At 41.8% G+C, this 19,547-nt stretch overlaps 1 long non-coding RNA gene across 1 annotated transcript in view; it reads left to right on the top strand.

Moving 5' to 3' along the window:
* Nucleotides 1–11,836: 11,836 nt before the first annotated feature.
* Nucleotides 11,837–19,547, top strand: part of LOC127046355 (uncharacterized) — a 31,041-nt gene continuing 23,330 nt past the window's right edge. Inside the window, exon 1 of the long non-coding RNA XR_007773009.1 lies at nucleotides 11,837–11,907. This is a non-coding gene — a long non-coding RNA (uncharacterized LOC127046355). The remainder of the gene's footprint in view (nucleotides 11,908–19,547) is intronic.

Consider the following 19,547-nt stretch of genomic DNA (forward strand, 5'->3'; position numbering starts at 1 on the left):
CAAGGTAAGAATTTTAAAAATCAACGTTCATAAGCCACGTATGCTTATTGAAAAGCCCTATGGAATTTAATAGGAATTAAACCAATAGGGATCTACAAAATTTAACAAGGTTCTATGGAAATTATTCTTAAAAAAAAAAATAGAATTTAATAGACTATAATCTTGCTATAGATTTATTGTGAACCATCCTATAGAATTCTGTAGCGGGAACACACCCCTCTACTTCATTCTACAGGATAAGTCAAAAAGGTTATGGGGAAAAATATTTTCTATTCAATTTTACAGGACTTTTTCATAAACTAAATAAAAATAGTACATACAATTACACAGTACAAGATAGCATTACTTTTTCTGTCTCGGCATATAAAAAGCCATGCTTTCTCAATACATTGCAAAACATCAAAAAAATGTTTTGGCTATATGGCTTGTATTTTAAATCACATTTTTTAATAAATGTAAGGAATCACTAATTGCATGATGAGCGATTTATACAAAGCCAAATCTCAGCACTAGTGAGCCAGGCATAGCATCTAGCTGTACCTGTGCCACCCAATATAAAATCAGAAATCTATTTATAGCCTGGTAGCACAGACTACTATCCAGGGATTGTCCACACATACAAGCAATACGTGCCTTGAAGAACTTGCATTTGAATGCACCTGCACATTGTTCCATGAGGGCAGAGCCCTACTGAAGAGGAACATGCTGGATTCAGGCCTCAGAAAACAAGTAACATTTGAAGGATAGAGGAGGGAGATTTAAGAAAAAAAATTTGATTGTAAGAAAACTATATCCAAATGCCCCTCAACCTACCCATTATTTGTTGGTTAATTTCTTGAAAAAGTCTTGAAAAGATGGATTTTTTGGGTGAGTCCAGGGAGGATGTTTCTGGCGTCTGGCACAGTGCAGAAGACGATGTGGAACTTTTTATTCTACTTTGAATTTCAGATGTTCCAAAGGATGGTGCTTAGCTCCCTACCCTTGAAAGAATATTCCATAACCTAATATCTCTGCTTATCACTAACATGTTCTTGATTTTCTTTACCAAAAAGATTTTTTTGTCTTGATTTCATTCCACTATTTTTAAAATGGGTTCATGTACTGGAGTTAATAATTTCTCTCCATCTTTAGCATGTATACTGTATTTCTAGACCATTATCATGTCCTTAACTGTTTCTTAGCCAGCACACAAATATTTAGGGTCAAGTCTAATCCGAATGTAAGCTATCATAGCTCCACTGAGTCAAATCCTTAGCTAAGGAGTAGATTATTAGCTCTAATTTCTCTTGCTTGTTCCTTCAGTCCCTACATTTGTATTGCTTGTCTCTGATTTCTGTCCAGTTTGTTCACTGTTTTTTCTTAATGATGTGTAAAAAATGGAATGGAGCATCCTAAACCTGATCTCTACAATCCTAAAGACCCAACCCTGTTCCCACTGATTACAGGCCCTTAACCACACTATGACAGGATGTCTCTGTTTATTCAGCTAGAATTACACAGTTTTCCCTGTCGCTGGTGTATCACAATGCAAACTCAACTCGAATGGATTCTTCCTTATCATCCCTATGTTTCTTTTGGAATTACTAATCTCCCAGTTTTTTCTGTTCCATCAAATAATGTACTAGATCAACAGAGACTTAGTGTATGGCAAGCCAGAGTATAAATCAACAGCGCACTAGCCTGCCACACACTAACTGGCTCTGTGGACCCTGCTACTGTGCACTGAAAGTTCAAAATTCTTAATGCACAGTGGCAGAGCCAATTAGTGCATGACAGGCTAGTACGCTGTACATTGAGACACGGGCTTGCCATGCACTAAGTCTCCCCATAGACAAACATCCTGGGTCTTAGTTGTTTCCCCACCACCATAACGTACTGAGTTGTATTTTTACAAAATGACTTTTCTTGGGTTATTTCCTCTGCACATGCTGTAGTCTCTCTAGGTTCTTTTTAGTATTCCCCCTATACTACTTGTACTCTAATACCTCCCAATTTAGTCCCTGTAATTTGATATACTGTTTGAGCTCTCCTTCAAGGAGATTACGGAGATGCTAAATAAGAATGACTGATCCTTGCACTATTGCCCCACTATCCTCAACGTGATACACCTCATCACCCTTTGACTGTAGTCCTTCAGCCAGATTTCAGTCCATATGACAGTACTGTCATGCAAGTCAGTGTGACAGGTTGCTCTCCGCCTCCCAGGGTGCCACCTAATGTACCACTGAGACCCCTGGTTCCACCAGTCTGGGTTCCCTTACACTGCCCTGCTGAGTCAGGCCCTCAAGCTCCTCCAGCAAACATGCAGGTAGGGCCACAGCCAGCTGCAGAAAGACAAACACTGAGATCAGCTTGGGACTTGCACAGCACTCAATTGCACACCCCTCTGGGGTGCAAACTCAAAATTGTATTGTCTTGCGCTGCAAAGAGAACTGTACAGCGTAAGCTCATGAAAATCCCCCCCTCCCTCAATGTGGAAGAAGATATGCACTCCTCCCCCACTGTGAATTGCACAAACTGGTTTAGAGAAAACAAAAACAAGTTTAGTAACGACAAATGGTAGATTTTAAGTGATTATAAAGGGACAGAGAACAGATCAAAGATCAAATAAAGCAAACAAACAAAGCAAGCCTAAATATTGTTTTAAGCAGGTTGCTTTGTTTCTTGAAGACAAACTGCTCTTGCTTGCAGTATAGAACTCCAGGTATTCATTTCACAGGCCAGACACCTTCTAGCCTGGGTATAGTCCTTTCTTCCCTAGATCACTTTTAGGTGTTTTCAGCAGTCATCTTGGGCGGGGATCCAGAGAAGAAGGAACCCTGATTTACTCACTTCCTTCCCTTAAATAGGATTTACATATGGCAAGAATCCTTTGTTTCCCAGTTTGATCCCCACCTCCTCTTAGTGGAAAAATACTAGTAGTCCAAGATGGAGTCCAGTACCAAGTGACATGATCACATGACCCTGCAGTATCAAAGCAGCCATAAATACTCAGGAAGACTTCCCAGGAAGGTGGAAGATTAGCATCTTCAGAGTTCTGTTGTTTTCCCTAATGGCCCATTGACTAACCACAGCCAGACCGATTGCATTTTGTCTGGTGGGCGTTCCCCAGGTGCAAACACTTTTGTAATTGATACAGAGTCCATATTCCTAACTTTAGATACAGACATGATACATGCATACAAATAGGATAATCATATTCAGTAAATCATAACCTTTCCAATGATATCTCACAAGGCCCATCTTGCATAAAATAAATCTTAGATATGCCATATTCATACCATAACAATATCTCCATGAAGAATATGGGGCATAATGTCAGTCAGTCTGAATTTTGGTGAACTGGTAAACATACACAGAAACGCAGCCCCACAAGCTCTTTCAGTGTGCAACATCTGCTGGCAACATGTCATAAAGACTAAGACCCTGATCCTTCCAACAGTTACACATCTGTTTTACATTTATACATGAATTGCCCTGTCCAACTCAATGGGACTAGTCACATAAAGTTAAGTGTGTGTGTAAGTGCCAGCAGGACCAGGGCCTGAGATCTAGATTTATCACTCTCAGGAAACATAGAGATATACAGTGTGAATGTCTAAACTAAAGTAAAAGATCTCAAAGAATAACAGTCAAAAGATTTCACAGGTTTCTAATAAGGGGTTAAAAGTTTATCAGAAATATTTTACATAAAGTAGAATAATTTATGTGTCTTAAGAAAAGGCATGTGTTGGCTCACAATGCAGTGGAGATCTCTGAAAGTAATAGAGTAAATCACATGGCTACAATGCCAAGCAGCTTTCTGAATATATGCTGCTTCTCATCAGGGAAACATCTTTACCACAGAAAAACAGTGACCTCAAAAAGAAGAGTAGGCTTCAACCTTTTAAAGGGTGAGAGAAACACCTATACCTTTAATGAGACCAAATGAACACTCCAGGCCGAAAACCTGATTCATTTATAGTACAGAAAGTATATATTTAAAAAAAAAATCTACATTCCATATGCTCAAAAGAAACCTCTATGATACCTCAGACAAGACAGGCAAATTAAATTACTAGACTATTATGAGGGGGAGGCAGATGCATGTTTTATTCCATCCATTAAAACTGAAATGAGTAATAATATTGCTACAGATGAAAAAAAATTAATAATGTTTTTTTAAACTGTTACAAGAACTTGTACACCACACAAATTACTAAAGCTTCCATGGAGGAGATTGATTTGCTTTTACTAAAACAAAAATTGCGATACCTCATTGAAGATAGAATTGGTCTCACTAAATTCTGTTTAACAAGAGAAACATATACAGCTATTATATCATTAAGTGTAGGCAATGTGCCAAGGGTTATGGCTTGCAACTGGAGACTTTTAAAGTCTTCCTGTATCACTTCACTGCTCCACTATTTAACATGTTTAATAACATTTCTTATTGATTTAGGGAGGCCTGTGACCATAACCAGCTTGGGTTGCATCAGTTCTCACCAGCTAAGGATAGTTGGGGCTGGTCAATACTTGGGATGGGAGATTTCCATGTGTTGCAGGAAAAGGTATTGAGGTATAGGTATGTTAGGTAGCACCATCTTCTCTGAGTCGGTTGTGAACTAATGCCTACACGTGCAGCTAGATGTTTATGCAATGTGGGAAGTATTGGTCTTTCAGACAAAATATAAACTGTAGATCCTGACCTTCTATGGTCCTATTAAAGTCCCACAATATTTTGTTCTGCAGATTTAGAGGTAACAACTTGGCCAAATCTCAAAATGGGCAATCGTATTCTGCTGACTTAAGTGACACCCCAGTTTCAACAGAGAACTTTGCTCCCTTCCTTCTGCCCCATGACACGTACAGGAATGTTCCTTCCCATAGATAAACAGATTCTGAGACCTACCAAAGATATTTCCTCCACTTCTGAATTGCGATAGTCATCTCCATATATAGTTTTACATTGTTTTGCTAAGTTTGTGAAACACTTTGGGACAGTTCAGAATGAATGCTATTATGTGAATGTAAGAATTATGGACCCATGCAGAAGGAAGTCTCCAGTATTTTCTCCAGAGATTATAAACTGCTAAGTAGCTGAGGTTGAAGGCATTTAGTTACTGTACTACAGAGAAATAAGCCCCGGAAAGAAAGATAGGCATTTGTTTGATGATCATCTTGACTACAGATTTGGTTTGCACCACATATCATGTTGGTAATATAACAGCCAGAAACAGATGCACATATACTGCTGTTGAGTTTGAACGAAGCTTTCCAAGTGAGTTGGTTTTATACAGATTTTCTTTCTGGGGTTTTGTCTTTCATTATCTTGTTCTTCTATCACGTTAGCCTTTGGTAGGGTACATCTTCTCCCTCTTATTTCACCCTAGACATTCAGGGGCTCGGCTACTTGGAAGGGGCTCTACCAGAATTTTGTAATTGTTTTTGGGCTCTCTTTTCTAGTACAAATCCTCCATCTACTCTGAACTGATCCTGCTCTTATTGAAGTCCTGGCATAAGTTCACCCCTGTGATTATTTAGAAGAACTTGATTGTGACGTGGAGCCTTCCCCTGAAGGTTAAAACCAGCCTAGAAAGGCTGAGCCATAGGCAGCCAAAGGAGTGGCTGCAGGGGAAACAGCCAATTAGGGGAGTGGCTGCAGACAATTAGGGTGATGGCTGGACCACCCAATCAGGGCGCAGCTGGCCCCTATAAAAGGAAGCTGCAGACCAGATGGAGGGGATCTGCTGCACGGAGCCCTAGGGAGAAGACTGGCTTCCTAGAGAGCTCCTGGTGGGCTGCCAGAACTTACAGGTTCGAGACCCTGGGAAAAGGAGCTGGAGCCAGAGGCAGGAGCAGAAGGAACTGAGGCTGTGGGGAAGTGGCCCAGGGAATAGAGACAGTGAGCTGGAAGGAAGAGGCAGCAGGAAGCTGCTGTTTGCAGGGTCCCTGGGCCAGGGCCTGGAGTTGGCAGTCCCCAGCTGGGCCACTAGCTGCTGAAGGAGTGGCCCAGCTGGGGACTACCAACCTGCTGCAAGGAGTGGCTGGACTCCTGGTGGAGGAGTCCCCCAAAAGGGCAGGAAAGCAGATGGTGACATGGCCAGAGGGCCGTATCACAAAGCAGATGCTGAGAGAAGCGAGCCGTAACAAGTCTTCAGGCAGAGGCGAGGACGGGAGCACGACGACCACCTGAGGTCACACCTGCTGGGACTGAGTTAATTCCCAAAACACCCAGCAGGAGGCACCAGTGTGGTTAGTTACCCCATGACATTGCTATATACCCTAGCAGAGATCCCTGCAGCAGAAACTCCAGCCGGGGGAAAGAGAGTGGCAGTGGAAAGCAGATCCAACCTGCACTCTGATCTGGGATTGTCGAAGAAGTGGGTGGGACTAGAAATGACCGGTGGCAATGTATTAATTCTAGAGCTGGCAAGAAATGCCTTTTCTGTCATATGAAGATTTTTGAGATTTTAAACATTTTTCTTGTTCTCTATGGAGGAAGAGACCATAACCTTTCAATTTTTTCCACATCCCTCCCTCCCTCAACACAACAACAAAACACAAGGAGAGAGAGCATGCACATATTCGAGAATTGCCAAAAGCACAATAGATAGGGCACTCAACTGTGAAGCAGGAGACCAGATTCAAGAGTCCTTGCTCTGAACCAGTGAAAACAGGGACTTGACTCTGGGTTTCTCCCCCACCCCGTAGAATGCCCTAGCCACAGGGCTATTGAGTTGATCTCTCTCACAATCCTTTGTGTTGGAGCAGTTCCACTTTGTATAAGTAATAGAGTGACCAGATGTCCTGATTCCATAGGGACAGTCCCAATTTTTAGGTCTTTTTCTTACATAGGCTCCTATTACCCCCATCCCGATTCTTCACACTTGTTGTCTGGTCACCCTAATAAGTAATTACATATTAATTGGGCAAACAGGAGACTGATTTGGGATGTGGAGAATCAAGTTCAAGTCACTGCATCTTCCATGTCCCAGCTGAGCACCCTAACCCAACAAGCTAGAGAGTCTCCCTCCCTCTCCCTGACCCAATGAATATTTATTTAAACCAAGCGCAATAGCTTCAGCAAGAGAGAGAGAGCCTCAGCCCAGACTATCCTATAGCTGAGCGGTTAGGGCACTCACCTGGGAAATGCAGCATCAAGTTTTCATTCTGAAAGAGCTAAAACAAAGACTTAAAGCTGGCTCTCCCACTTCCAAGGTGAATGCCCCAACCTGGGTCTCTCCCTTTCAGGATTTGATCTGAAATCCCATCCTGGCTCAGAAGTCCTCCCCAACCAAAGTTCTGTCAAAACTGATTCATTCCCACACAAAGTTTCAGTTTCAGAGAATTGGCATTTTCTGAAACTGAAAAACAAACTTTGTTAAAATCATCTCTAATTCATCACATTCTCCCAGCCTCCCCTCTCAACAGCACTCCTATGAAATTGACTTAAAGCTGGTCTATCTCAGCAGAAAACCAGAGGGAGGGCAGCTGGCATCTCATCCCTTGCCCTCTATGCAGGTGAGTCCACACCAGCTGAAGGGGGCCTCCCTCTCTAACAAATTTAAAAAGCAGTCCATAGTGGAGGTATTGCTACTCACTTCAAAGTGAGCAAGATTGGACCTTCATGGCATTAAATGTACTTTTTCCTGTTTTATTCAGGTAGAGGAGTCAAGGTATAAGGGTTTGTCCACTCAGACCTCTTTGCAGGATTTGGACCTATGTAAGTGATTTTGCTATGAATCATGATGTTTTGTTTTCCTGAACCTCAAAGACATCATCTTTGTTCATTTTGGTTTTCATACATCTTCCATTTCAGAAATAAATTCACTAATGAATCCTTAGAGTTTAAGCCCACAATGCAAGTTTCAGGTCTCAAAACTCCACCAAGGGTAACTGGGAAAGCTTCTGAAGAATAATTAACAGAATCATCACTCTGCTCCATCAATTCAAGTGTAACCCTTCTGCCCCTCTAGTTGGCAGCAACAAGGGCCGGGTTCAGTATCCAGGGGTTCCATTTCAGTAACACAATGCATAACCGGCTCGAGCCCCCACCCAGTGACCTGGGACACTCACATACCACACCCCCCTGGGCGCCTCTAGGAGGCAATACTTCCCCTCTCGCAAGCACGGAGTCTGAGTGTAGCAAAATCTTTTTTAATAAAGGAAGGAATCAATGCGGCATCCCATTGGAGAAACACCACAAACAGAGTTATAACACAAACCATAAACAAAAACCCACCTCCAAGTACGTTTGGCACTGTCCTTTTTCCGCTTAGGGTTTTAAGTCCAATCACCCCAAAGTCCAACAACCCAAAAGTCTCTGGTCAATGCCACCCCAGAGTTCGAGAGTCTATCTGTAGAGGTCCCTCCCCCCAGCCTGGGTAGAAAGGGGCACCTTACATGGTCCAGGGCCAACTGCCCTGCCTCTCCGTGGGTTCTGCTTCCGCCTTCTCCACGAACTGCTCCGCTTTACCAGCTGCTCCACTCTGCTCCTCCAGCCGTCCTCAGGAACTGCTCCGCTCCACCAGCTGCTCTGCTCCATGAGCTGCTCTGCAAAACTGCTCGGCTCTGCTCACTCTGTGGGCCGCTCCACCTGTCCCACAGCTACTCCGCTCTGCCAGCCGCTCTGCTGCCACCAGCTGTCCCGTGATCCGCTCCAGCCGTCCCCGCAACTGCTCCACTCCGCCAGCTGCTCTGTTCCACAGCATATCTTCAGGCTCCCCCACTAGTTAGCACAATGCTCAGTGCTCTCAGCTCAGTCATTTCAGCTTTTTTGTGATTTCAACTCTTAGTGATCTCAGCTCATAGTGGGGGAGCCCCAGTGCTAGTGCACCATTAGCCCAAAGTGAGTTCAGCTCAGTCACCTGTATTTAGATTCTTGAGGGAATAAAAAAAAATCAACTCTGACATTCCACAGTGGAGAGAGGAGGGGGTGCAACTGGTGCTTCTGGCTCCACAAGGAGACTGCACCACCAGGCACAGATACCTGTCCCCAGCCTCTCTCTTCACTGGGTTTTGGAACCCATGTCCCTTGTCTAGCAAGTACCACCCAACTGAGGGTGAGTCATTTGTCACCAAGCAGTCCCACCGCTCAGCAGTCTGGGATAGGGTAGGCGTGCCTATGCAAATACACTCTCTGACATTCTTTCCACCAGATGTCAGGGTAGAGCTTATCCTGACTCTGCTTACACAAGCATTTCCGAATACCTGCTTAAAAATCATCTAGCAACTCATAGAAGCTAAACATTCTCACATGAGCCCCCTGCTTGAGAATTTCTTTCCCTGATTTTAATCCACACTCCATCAGAGACCTCCTTCAATTCTCAAATGCAAAAGCTTGCATGGATTTGAAGATAATCTTTTTATTAGCAAATCTCTAACAAACATACTCAGCCAATAAGAAAAGAATGCTAAATACAAGGAAGTGGTGATATATTGAGAATCAAATTAATTAACACCACAAAAACATAATCCCTTAATCACTAAGTCTCCCCTTGAGTTTTACTCACTTATTAAAGTATACTAACTGATTTTAGACCAGATGTGAAATCCATATGCTGAAGAGAAAATACATACAATTAAAAGAGCTTTTCCCTTCAGTTTACATTAAAAATGAAAGCCTTGATCAAATCTGCGAAACATCTGAGAGGACACACACTAATCACACGGCCTCTCATCACACCTGATTTATTCTGCCTACCTAAACCTAACTTTGCCCCTAACTTTTGCAAAAACATATGCAAAGATCAAAGAAACAAAGTGCCAAGAGATTTTTAGAATCCTGTTTAGTCCCAATAAGATTTTAGACTTTGATTTTCAAAAGTAACCAAATTTTTGGCCCCGCATCTCAGAAGATTGATTTTTTTTTAAGAGGGCAGAAGTGCTCACTTTTTGAAAAAAATCAAGCCTTTTACGTCTCAAGTTGGGCACCCAAAAAACTGAGGCACCCAAATCCACTAGTCGCTTTTGAAAATCTTGGTTATATTGCTTATCACACCATCTTAGGGCAATCCAGTTCTCAATTTCTTCTAGTGGTAGGTGAAGTTCTCTAAGGGTTTGGCAGAACTCAGTTGAGTTCAAACATGTATCCTAAATTTAAGATTAACCATTTGTTTTTATCTGAAACTTAAACCCCCATTTTGTACTGCCTTTTTTCCTTACCCCCGAATGTGGCTCCCATAGAGTCGGATCTTAAATCCAAAAGGAACCATGACATCACCTAGTCTAACTTCCAATATAAACACAAGTCAGAGAATCTCACCCAGTTTCACTTGCATTACGTTATTAAATTGTACCTTACTTTTATTTGAATTAGTCTGGTTTTACCTTTTAGCCAGTGCTTCTTATTATACCTTTCTCTGATAGATTAAAGAACTCTTTAGAGTACCTGGTATTTTCTCCCCATGAAAGTACTTGCACACTGTAATCAAGTAACCTCTCAATCTTGTTTTTGATAAACTGAGCAGATTGAGCTCTAAGCGTGCACTGTAAGCCATTTTCTCCAGCCCTCAAATAATTTGTGCACCTGTTCTCTGCAATTTCTCCAATTTGTCAATGTATTTTAAAATCAGGACACCAGAACTGGCTGCAATATTTTAATATCAGTCTCACCAATGGGATATACAGAGTTAAAGTCACCTCCTTACTTCTATTCACTGCCGATCTTTTAATGTATCCAAGAACTGCATTGGGTTATTTTTCTAGCCAACATATACTCATGACTACCCTGTCATCATTATTTACCACTCTGTCAATCTTAGTGTCATCTGCAAATTATAAGCACTTATTTCATATTTATTGCCAGATACCTGATGAAAATATCGAATAGCATCAGGCCTAGTACTGATCCCTGCAGAACCTCGCTAGAAACATCCCCTATCACTGAGGACTCCCCATTGACAACTACTTTTTGAGAGAGTTCTGTCAGTAAATAGTTCTTAATCCATTTAAGATCTGCTCTATTAATATTATATGGTGCCATTTTAAAAAAAATCAAGATATCATGCAGCACTAAGTCAAATGCCTTACGAAAGTCTAAGCCCTAACCTATGCTACAAACTTATGTTGGTATAACTGCATCCCTCAGGTGTGGAAAATGCACAGCCCTGAATGATAGTTATACCAACCAAACTCCCAGTGTCAACAGTGCTATGTTGACTGGCTTCTCCTGTGAACATAGCTACAGCCTCTCAGAGAGGTGGAGTACTTACATCAATAAAAGACACTCTCCTGTCAGCGTAGGTGACATCTTCACTGAGTGTCACAGTGCTGTAAGCGTAGACGAGCCATAACTATATTAAAATCAACTTATATCAACTAAACCTGTAATTTCAGCAAAAAATGAAGTGAGGTTTGTTTGATAAAAAGTTATTCTCAATAATAGTGTTTGCTTCCCATTCTTCCTCACTTCCACTGGCAGATACCTCTAGCTCCATCCCTCTTTTGACAGGTTGTGTTGGTCTTCCACTCAGGCCCTTCACCACCACCATTCCAGCTCCCATCACTTTGAAGCATCCATAATGGAATGACATGGATCTCAATTTGCTCTGATACATAATTCAAGTTTATACAGATATATTCTTGGGAAGATGTGCTCAGATTTGTACATGCTGCAAACCAAATGTCTAGGAGAGTTTTGTGGGCCATGTTCCTGTCAATCACACATTTCTGTAACAACTTATTTTCAAAGATGTACTATTAGGAATTTTCAAACCTCAGTGCCTACATTCACCCTTGTGAAGATCAGCACAGTTATTTAGGTGCCTAAGTCTGGATTTAGGTGCCAACTTTAGGCACCCAAGTTTAAATATTTTGGTTCACTCATTGTCCCATTTAAAATTTTGCAGTGAAGAACCTGGATGCCGGCAGAGCAAAGAGGAGCTGACAGCACCATGTGACATGGCAACTCTCCCTGAACTACCAGTGAGTGATCCATGGACCACGATATTGGAATAGCTACACTATGGCTCCCTCATAGCTACCTTTAGTCATGTATATTATTGATCAAATAAGGGCATTTTCTTTCTAAGTAACAATTGCATTAACCATGCAAAATATGTTTTTTTTTAAATTTAAATCTGCCTCTCTGTTATTCCTTTCATTCCATTTATGAACAAAATCATTGCTACTGTCATGGACAAAGGGAATTTGAAAAGAGTTCTCTTCCTATCAGACTCTCATAGAATCTTTGCTGCAGAAATGATGAGCAACTGATTAACAACAGGCACAAGCACTTCCAGTAATATCAAGAGTCTCCTCACTCTCCCCCATAGACATTGCTCAGGAAAAATCTCAAGAGGGGAAATTAAAATCTCACATGTAGCACAGGAAAATTCACTATATACCAAGTAAACATACACTGTTAAAAAAAAATCACTTTCCCAGATAAGCCTCTTGAGAGATGATCTATTCATTGTTTGAGTCTTCAGGCAGCAGACTGAGTAGCATAAAAACAACTTCAAGAACCTCTTACGTTTTAAACAGAATAAGAAATATCTGACTCAGAATTTCATAGCATTAGAGGGGAAAGGGGGAACAGTCAAAAAGATATTATTTTCCCTATGTGATTTATTAGCTGTTTAAATTAAGAACTGTAGGCCTGATGTATTGGGCCTCCATAGCTTTCATTTACTTTACTTGCAGTTTTAGGTGCTTAGTACTTCTGTAAATCTTACCCATGGTCTTTATAAAGTAACCTATGAGTTTGCAGAGTTTTATATGTATGCAGTTTTTAAGGGACTAAACGTGAATCAGATACACACTTGAGCAATCTCGTTAGGCAGGTCTCTAGTGGTGTGTATTTAAATAACTGTAGGATACATAAAGGGGATTTATCATTAAGTCTTCACTTAGGCATAACTTTGAAGTTAGTAGGGATCCTGAGTGAGGACAGCAGGATCAGGCCCTTAGCTGCACTGCAAAACACAATAGAGGGGAAAAGTTTGTGTAAACAAAACATTGTTTTACACTCAATATCTAGATAGATACCAGAATTGTAATGGAGAACTGCCGGATTAAGGAGGAATCCTGAAAAGATATGAGAACTTGAATAACTTTACTCACATTAGCAGTCTCTTAGATGGCAATGGAGCTGCTCATCTGAGCCAAGTTACTCACCTACTTCAGATTTTCCAGATTCAGGCCACAAAGCTGTGGGCACAATTTTCAAAACTTAGGTGCCTAAATCCATAATTCGTAGATCCGAGCTGTTGCAATATACCATGGGAGTCCCATTAGACACCAAACTACCGTGCATCATGAGGCATGTAGTCCATTCAGGGAGCAAGCCCATTGGAGAGAATAGGGGCATGAGAGACCTGGAACTACAACTCCCATGAAGAAGCCTGGTCTTTCAGGCAGACAGATTAATTTGCTGATAAGCATCTCTTTTAGGTTTTCCCAAATGAAAATTCTGCCCCCAAATAAAAAGAAATAAATAAAAATCAATCTTTTCCCACAGAAAAAAAATTCTGTGAAACTTTTCCAACAGGCAAATGTTTATTTGGAATTTTTAAAATCACCTCAAAATTTAGACATCAAAGAACTAGTCTGAGTCACTTAAAGGTTTTAGGTGCCTGAAATGCATAACTGGCACCCAAGCTTGAAAACAGCCTTGTCACGCTAATTTAACTCATCTTGCTACAAAACATAACACTTTGCAATTCTGCTGGGGTGTGGGTGTGTGTGCGCATGTGTTTCTGCTCTTTAACACTTTCAGCCTTTTTATTTTATACTTCTGACACATTATCAGGAAATTAATTGGCATGAGACTAATTCTCATCTCACATTCTTTTGAAGTCAGTGGAATTGAAGCTGTGTAAAAAGGAAGTCACTCTGGTGTAAACAGGGCCGTAGCAACAAAGAACGTGGCCCCCTCTGAACATATGTCTGGGCACCTTACAATGCAGAAACGATAAAAAACTAAACAACTAAATTAATAATATTTATCCGCCGACCGCCATTATGAACGCAAATACACATTCTTTGAATGGGTCCAACTAAAATTTGAAACTGACCGACAGACAACTGATGTAGCCAACAGCATGATGATGTATCATAATGACTTCACGGTTTTGTCAGTAAAACCAACATGGATTGTGCAATAGCGTCAATAAATGTCACTTACCTAGTTATACCTTACATTTTTTTTTGCCACTTTTAGGGGTCCCCTTCCTTGCGGGGCCCCCTCCTGTCGGAGGGTACGGAGGGCGCTCGCTACGCCTCTGGGTGTAAATAAGATTAGAATCAGGCCTCTCAGAGCACTGTTCTGCACTGACTTACATTTTCTGCAAAACTGCTGACTTCCATAGAACTGGGTATGGTGTAAATCAGTATAGATTGTTACTGATCAGAAAAGGGATGTTGAATCACAAACATCACCTGCTACCAGCTACAAAAGTATTAGCCATATATCCCCGCAATTAATAAATAGGTCTATACTACTGTTGCCAAATCTTTACTTTGCTGTGTTTGTTGTGTGTTATAAATAACAGCAAGAATCTGAACAAGCATAAGCCTACTTAGCTTCAATTTGCCAACAATTTGATTTTTTTCCTAGAAAATATGTTCCTAGAGAAACAATGTGAATACAGCTATTACAGAGCTCATAGAAAAACTGGAAATCATAACTGTGACCGATTCTTTGAAAAGAACTGAACTTTGTAACTTATCACTGGTAGTGACTCAGTATTTTTAGTCTTGAAATTATAAAATTTAGTAGCTCTTTCAGAATACCATGTGCACTTTGTTTGGGAGGAAGATAGGGGAACAGCTATAAACTGCAAACATTATGCTAGATAATATTCTCACCATTGAAAAAGTAATCAGGATAGTGATCTGTATTGCATTGTTGAGTTGTGCTTTTCCTGATTTATAAGTAAGCTTCTTTCTAAACTTGTTCAAGCTATTGTCATAAGCCAGCAGATGGCACCTACGTCAAGCAGCCAAGTCTTGGAGAATCAGTGGCTTAGAGGGGCAAGATGCCAGAGGCTTCCAGACTGGTGGGCAGAATGAGGATCAAGGGATGGATCTTGGTAGGAGTGGTGGGTGGGGACTCAGTAGAAAGGAAAGACTGTTACTCTGGATGTGGGTGTGAAAGCGCCTGGGGAACAGGACTGTGGCGGACACTGCTAGACTGGGACTACTGGTGAGCACTTTGGACTGAGGCTTCCATGTGTCCTGAGGGCAGATGAAGGCCAAGTATCTGAGGAGCAGCACCTGCTAGGCCAGAGGTCCAGATTGAGCAGCCACCAAGCATTACACCCCACCAGGCTAGTGCATCTCAGCTCTACGTGCACCTCCAGGGGATTAGAGAGATCAGGTAAAGGATTTGGAGGGTAGTGGTTTTGGGCACCTCTGTAGGTGAGGGACAGGATTGTGCTATCTTCCCCCACACACTCTTTTGCTGTTCCATTTGCTTAAGGCCCCTAGTTCCATTTCGGCCCATTGGTCTGTACCCATTCCCTTAGCTAATATCCTTTGGTATAAATGCTCACAAAACTCCTCAGATGTAATTTGGTTTGCCTGTCAGAAACTGCCAGAACCACATAAGCAAAGTGTGTTTGTTTGGGGCAGAGGGAGGGGAAAAGGCACATGCCACATAAAGAGAAATAACTGAATGATTGCGGACTTAGGATATCTACCAGCACCTGTGTCCAGAGCAGAGAAGATAGGGGTAGGAATGGTACAATATGTTATTACATGTACTTCTAAAGTAATTCTCATGCCATCTAGGTTATTAGCCTGTTTTGTTGGTCTTGTTTGGCCATCCTCTTTCAAAGATTATGATATTGGACATCTTTTAAACATAATTCTCTCATCTACACTACAGCTTTAATTGCAGATTCTCAGTCCTACTTCATGGATCCCCTTTTTAACACTTTTGATTCCTTCCTTCCATTAGTGGAAGCCCTTTTGACATATTTTCAGAGTTTAAAAAAATCTTGAGTTTTGAAAAGGAATTCTATTTCTACAGCCATCTGTCAAAGTTTCTCAGGTTCCCAAGAGCCATCCAGGAGGTAAAAACATTCAGAGGAGAAATGATGTTTGTGGTGTCAGAATATATGAAGCAATTAACAGCTTTTGCAGGTGATTAGACACCAATGTGAAACGGGGGCCTCTGATAACTGCAGAAGCTGTTAATTGTGAGCATATTCTAAGGCCATAAACATTATTTGATGTCTTTATATGTGATAGGAAGAAGACAAGCTAAGAATTATGTATCCAATGTTAAAACAGAAGTGATAATATTAAACTTCCTGGAGCCATCTCCAGGAAGGCAACATATACTCTCTCCACCACAAGACAATCAAAAATATAATCCAGTTCTCTCTAATATCACTACCTCCTGACCACTGGATCAATCAGACAATGACACCTAAAACCAAAGGATGATCAAGTCATTAGAGTATTATCAATATGTACAACTATGGGAAGATCAAATCAAAACCAAGCAAAATGGTTCCAGGTGCTAACAATGTGCAGATTGCACAGATAAGGCAGACTCACTAAATGGAGAATCAGTGACCATAAATTAGAGGCTGAAACGGGAAGACAGAACACAGTGGAAACCCAGAGAGGGAGGATTAATCTGCTATGATAGGTCTGAGTGTAGACAATGAAAAGGGGTGCAGGATAAACTGAGAATATAGATACATATTGGGGTGAGCATATGGACAAGGTGAGGACAAACCTTCAATTTGCTGATGTAAGAGAACAGAAGCAAGTGAAGGGATTCAACATGGGAATGACATGGTGTAATGGGGGGGGACCTCATTTCTTGAGAACCTCCAAGTGGCTAGGTGTGGAACTGCAATCCTTTTATAACCTCTGTTGCCTCCTGCAAGCTGCCATCTGACCTTGACCCTCTGGCCGAGTCACAAAGTCCAACAGAATCCCTTCTGGGATAGGAAAGAATCCAGTAAATGAACCATCCCACTGCCTTGCCTAAGGTCTTCTGCTCTGGCCTCTTTAAATCTAGAAGTTTGTTCAGGTTCTCAAATAAGCCCTGCCCCCTCATGGGGTTTATGCCACTGTGGCCAAGCCTGCTCACTATTCTAGGTTCCAACCCAGGGATCCTATAACTGACAGCTACACACTGCTCGATTTAAGTTATTTACTCTATCTTCCCTAGTCCTGTTCCTACCTGGCCTGTTTTAGCTTCACCCTTAGCTCAGGGTTGAGGTTCTTAGGTCCTCTCTCTCCCTGCCAACCCTGCATAAGCAAATGCAGCCAGGAACAAATTCAGATGATCCCTTGAGCTATTGTGGCCAGAGCGGAGCACCCTTGTTGGGACCTGAAGAGCAAGGAAGGAACTGACCTGCTAAGTTCCTGCAGATCCTTTATCTGAGCCTGATGGGCTCTGGTTGGTTGCTTTTGTGAGGCCTCTGCAGGCCTGGAGGACCCACTTTCTCTGTGGCATGGTGTAATAGGACCACATAGCCTCTTGTAGGGAGCTGCAAAGGCCAGATACACCCCATCACACTTGGGGGTACCACAGATTTCCTCCCTCCCTCCCTGGTAGTTTACTCTGGAAGGGGGCAATTCAGGTCAATAGCTGCAGTTTTTAAAAATCATCACTTGTTTCTAGCCACTAACCTCCTACTTGCTACAAACAATTTTTTCTCCACGACAACCGGAAAAGATTCAGGTTGATTTACATGGCTTGGTTCTGTAGTACATTTTTGAGATGCTAAGCACTTTCTATTATCTTGGGCCAGACCACCCTATGTTTATTCTCTCATATATCCCACTGATAACACCTCAGCTGCACCATTCTCACTGTGACCACGTAGGGCCTTCAACACGGGCTTTTGCTTTTAGGAGGGGGACACCTATTGTATTGGGATGGGGGCATGTTAGGATGGAACAATGACTCCACATCCCACATGTACAGGGGAGACAGCCAGATACCAGCTGTGATTAGGTTGGCATGGGAGGTGGCTTGAGGGTAGGTCAGGGGAAACACGAGGCCGTGTACAAGAAGTCTGATGGCACACCCAATGGCCACAGATAACAGTTATGGGACTTGGGCTTGTATACTTCAGTCCAGCCTTTGAGCTAGGGAACTAACCACACAGGGGCTACTTGTTGGCTGGGTGGATTCCATCCCCCTATACCTCAACTATTTTACTTACACACACATACACACACACAGCCCGTTTAATCAGGCTGCTGAGAGAAGTAGGAAATGTGTTTCCCCCAAACTGCAAAACCAGCCTTTTGAGTCCTAGTGCCACTTTATTAAAGAATGAGAAAATTATTAGGGATAACTATTGCCGGGTTCCTTTTCCACACAGAGATGATAGCTTATAACAACACTTTATTTTCTAGACCAGTTTAAATAATAAATCATTTAAGACCTTCAGGAGAGTAGCAGAATGTGTGGGTTATTTATTTCTGATAGTGAGTTGATACTGTATCAAAATTAAAGGTACTATCTGGAAGGATTCAAATGTAAAAAATCCCAGGCTTGGTCTACACAGATTATATAGTAGTATAACTGTTTCAGTTAGGGATGTGATTTTTATTTATTTTAAAACCAGAATTAAACACCAGTATGACTTCTTCTGTGGATGCAGCTATACCAGTATAAAAGAAACTGCACCAGTATAGCTTATTCCTTTCCCCCCAGGAAAACTGACTTCAGATTGGCTGGTATGGGTTGTATTATTTGTACTATACTGGCATATAATTGAAGTAACACGACATTTGAATGTAGACCAATATCAGAATGCAACACTATTAAAAAAAATAATAATTTCCCAATTGCTTTCTAATTTTTTTTTCTCCTGAACTCCTTGGCAATGACAATTTAGAATACAAGTAAAAACATCCTAAAAGACTATTTGACAAAGAAAAAGTTGCTTTCCATAGCACTTTGTTTCTTTTTTTTTTTTTTTAATCTGCCACATTTTTGGCAGGTAATTAGCAGCTCAGGTAACTCAGAGGAAGGCAATTTCCTTGTATTCACACATACCAGTGAGCGGTTGTACTTCCAAGCTAACACATCCTTGACATCTGGATTTTTTTCCACAAGATTTAAAAGATAGACAGGAAGGAAAGGCTCCCAGTTAACAAAAAGCTATATTCAGTTTTGTTTTGAGATGTTTTTCTTTGTAAATGTTTTCCCCCTCCCACATCTGCATGTTTTCAAGAAGGTATCAGTTTCCTGGACAGCTCTTTGTCACTAAACATGAAAGAGTGACTCAACATCTGATGTGTCTCTTGTGGCGAGGTGTGGAATTGCAAGGGCTTTCCCTCTCCATAGCCCGGCCAACCAGCCATTCAGGTGTGCCAATGGTCCCTTTTGTCCTCTGATTCAGCCCCCTGGCCAGGTCACTTTGAGTCTCCCCTCTTTCTGGGGGAAGCAGTCTTTAATTCCCAAATCTCTGACCTCCATCATTTCAGTGGCCCACATCCAGGCCCAATAGTCCTTCCAGTCCATTGTGTGTCTTCATGCTTGTCACTTTGGTGAGGCTGTAGCGGTACCCAGTCCCTCTCCCTACCAAGGGTTCCAGCCCAGGGACCTGTAAACAAACAGGTAAAATCTGTCTTGTCCAATG

The sequence above is a fragment of the Gopherus flavomarginatus genome, chromosome 3, assembly GCF_025201925.1.
Source record: "Gopherus flavomarginatus isolate rGopFla2 chromosome 3, rGopFla2.mat.asm, whole genome shotgun sequence".
Classification (NCBI taxonomy): domain Eukaryota; kingdom Metazoa; phylum Chordata; order Testudines; family Testudinidae; genus Gopherus; species Gopherus flavomarginatus.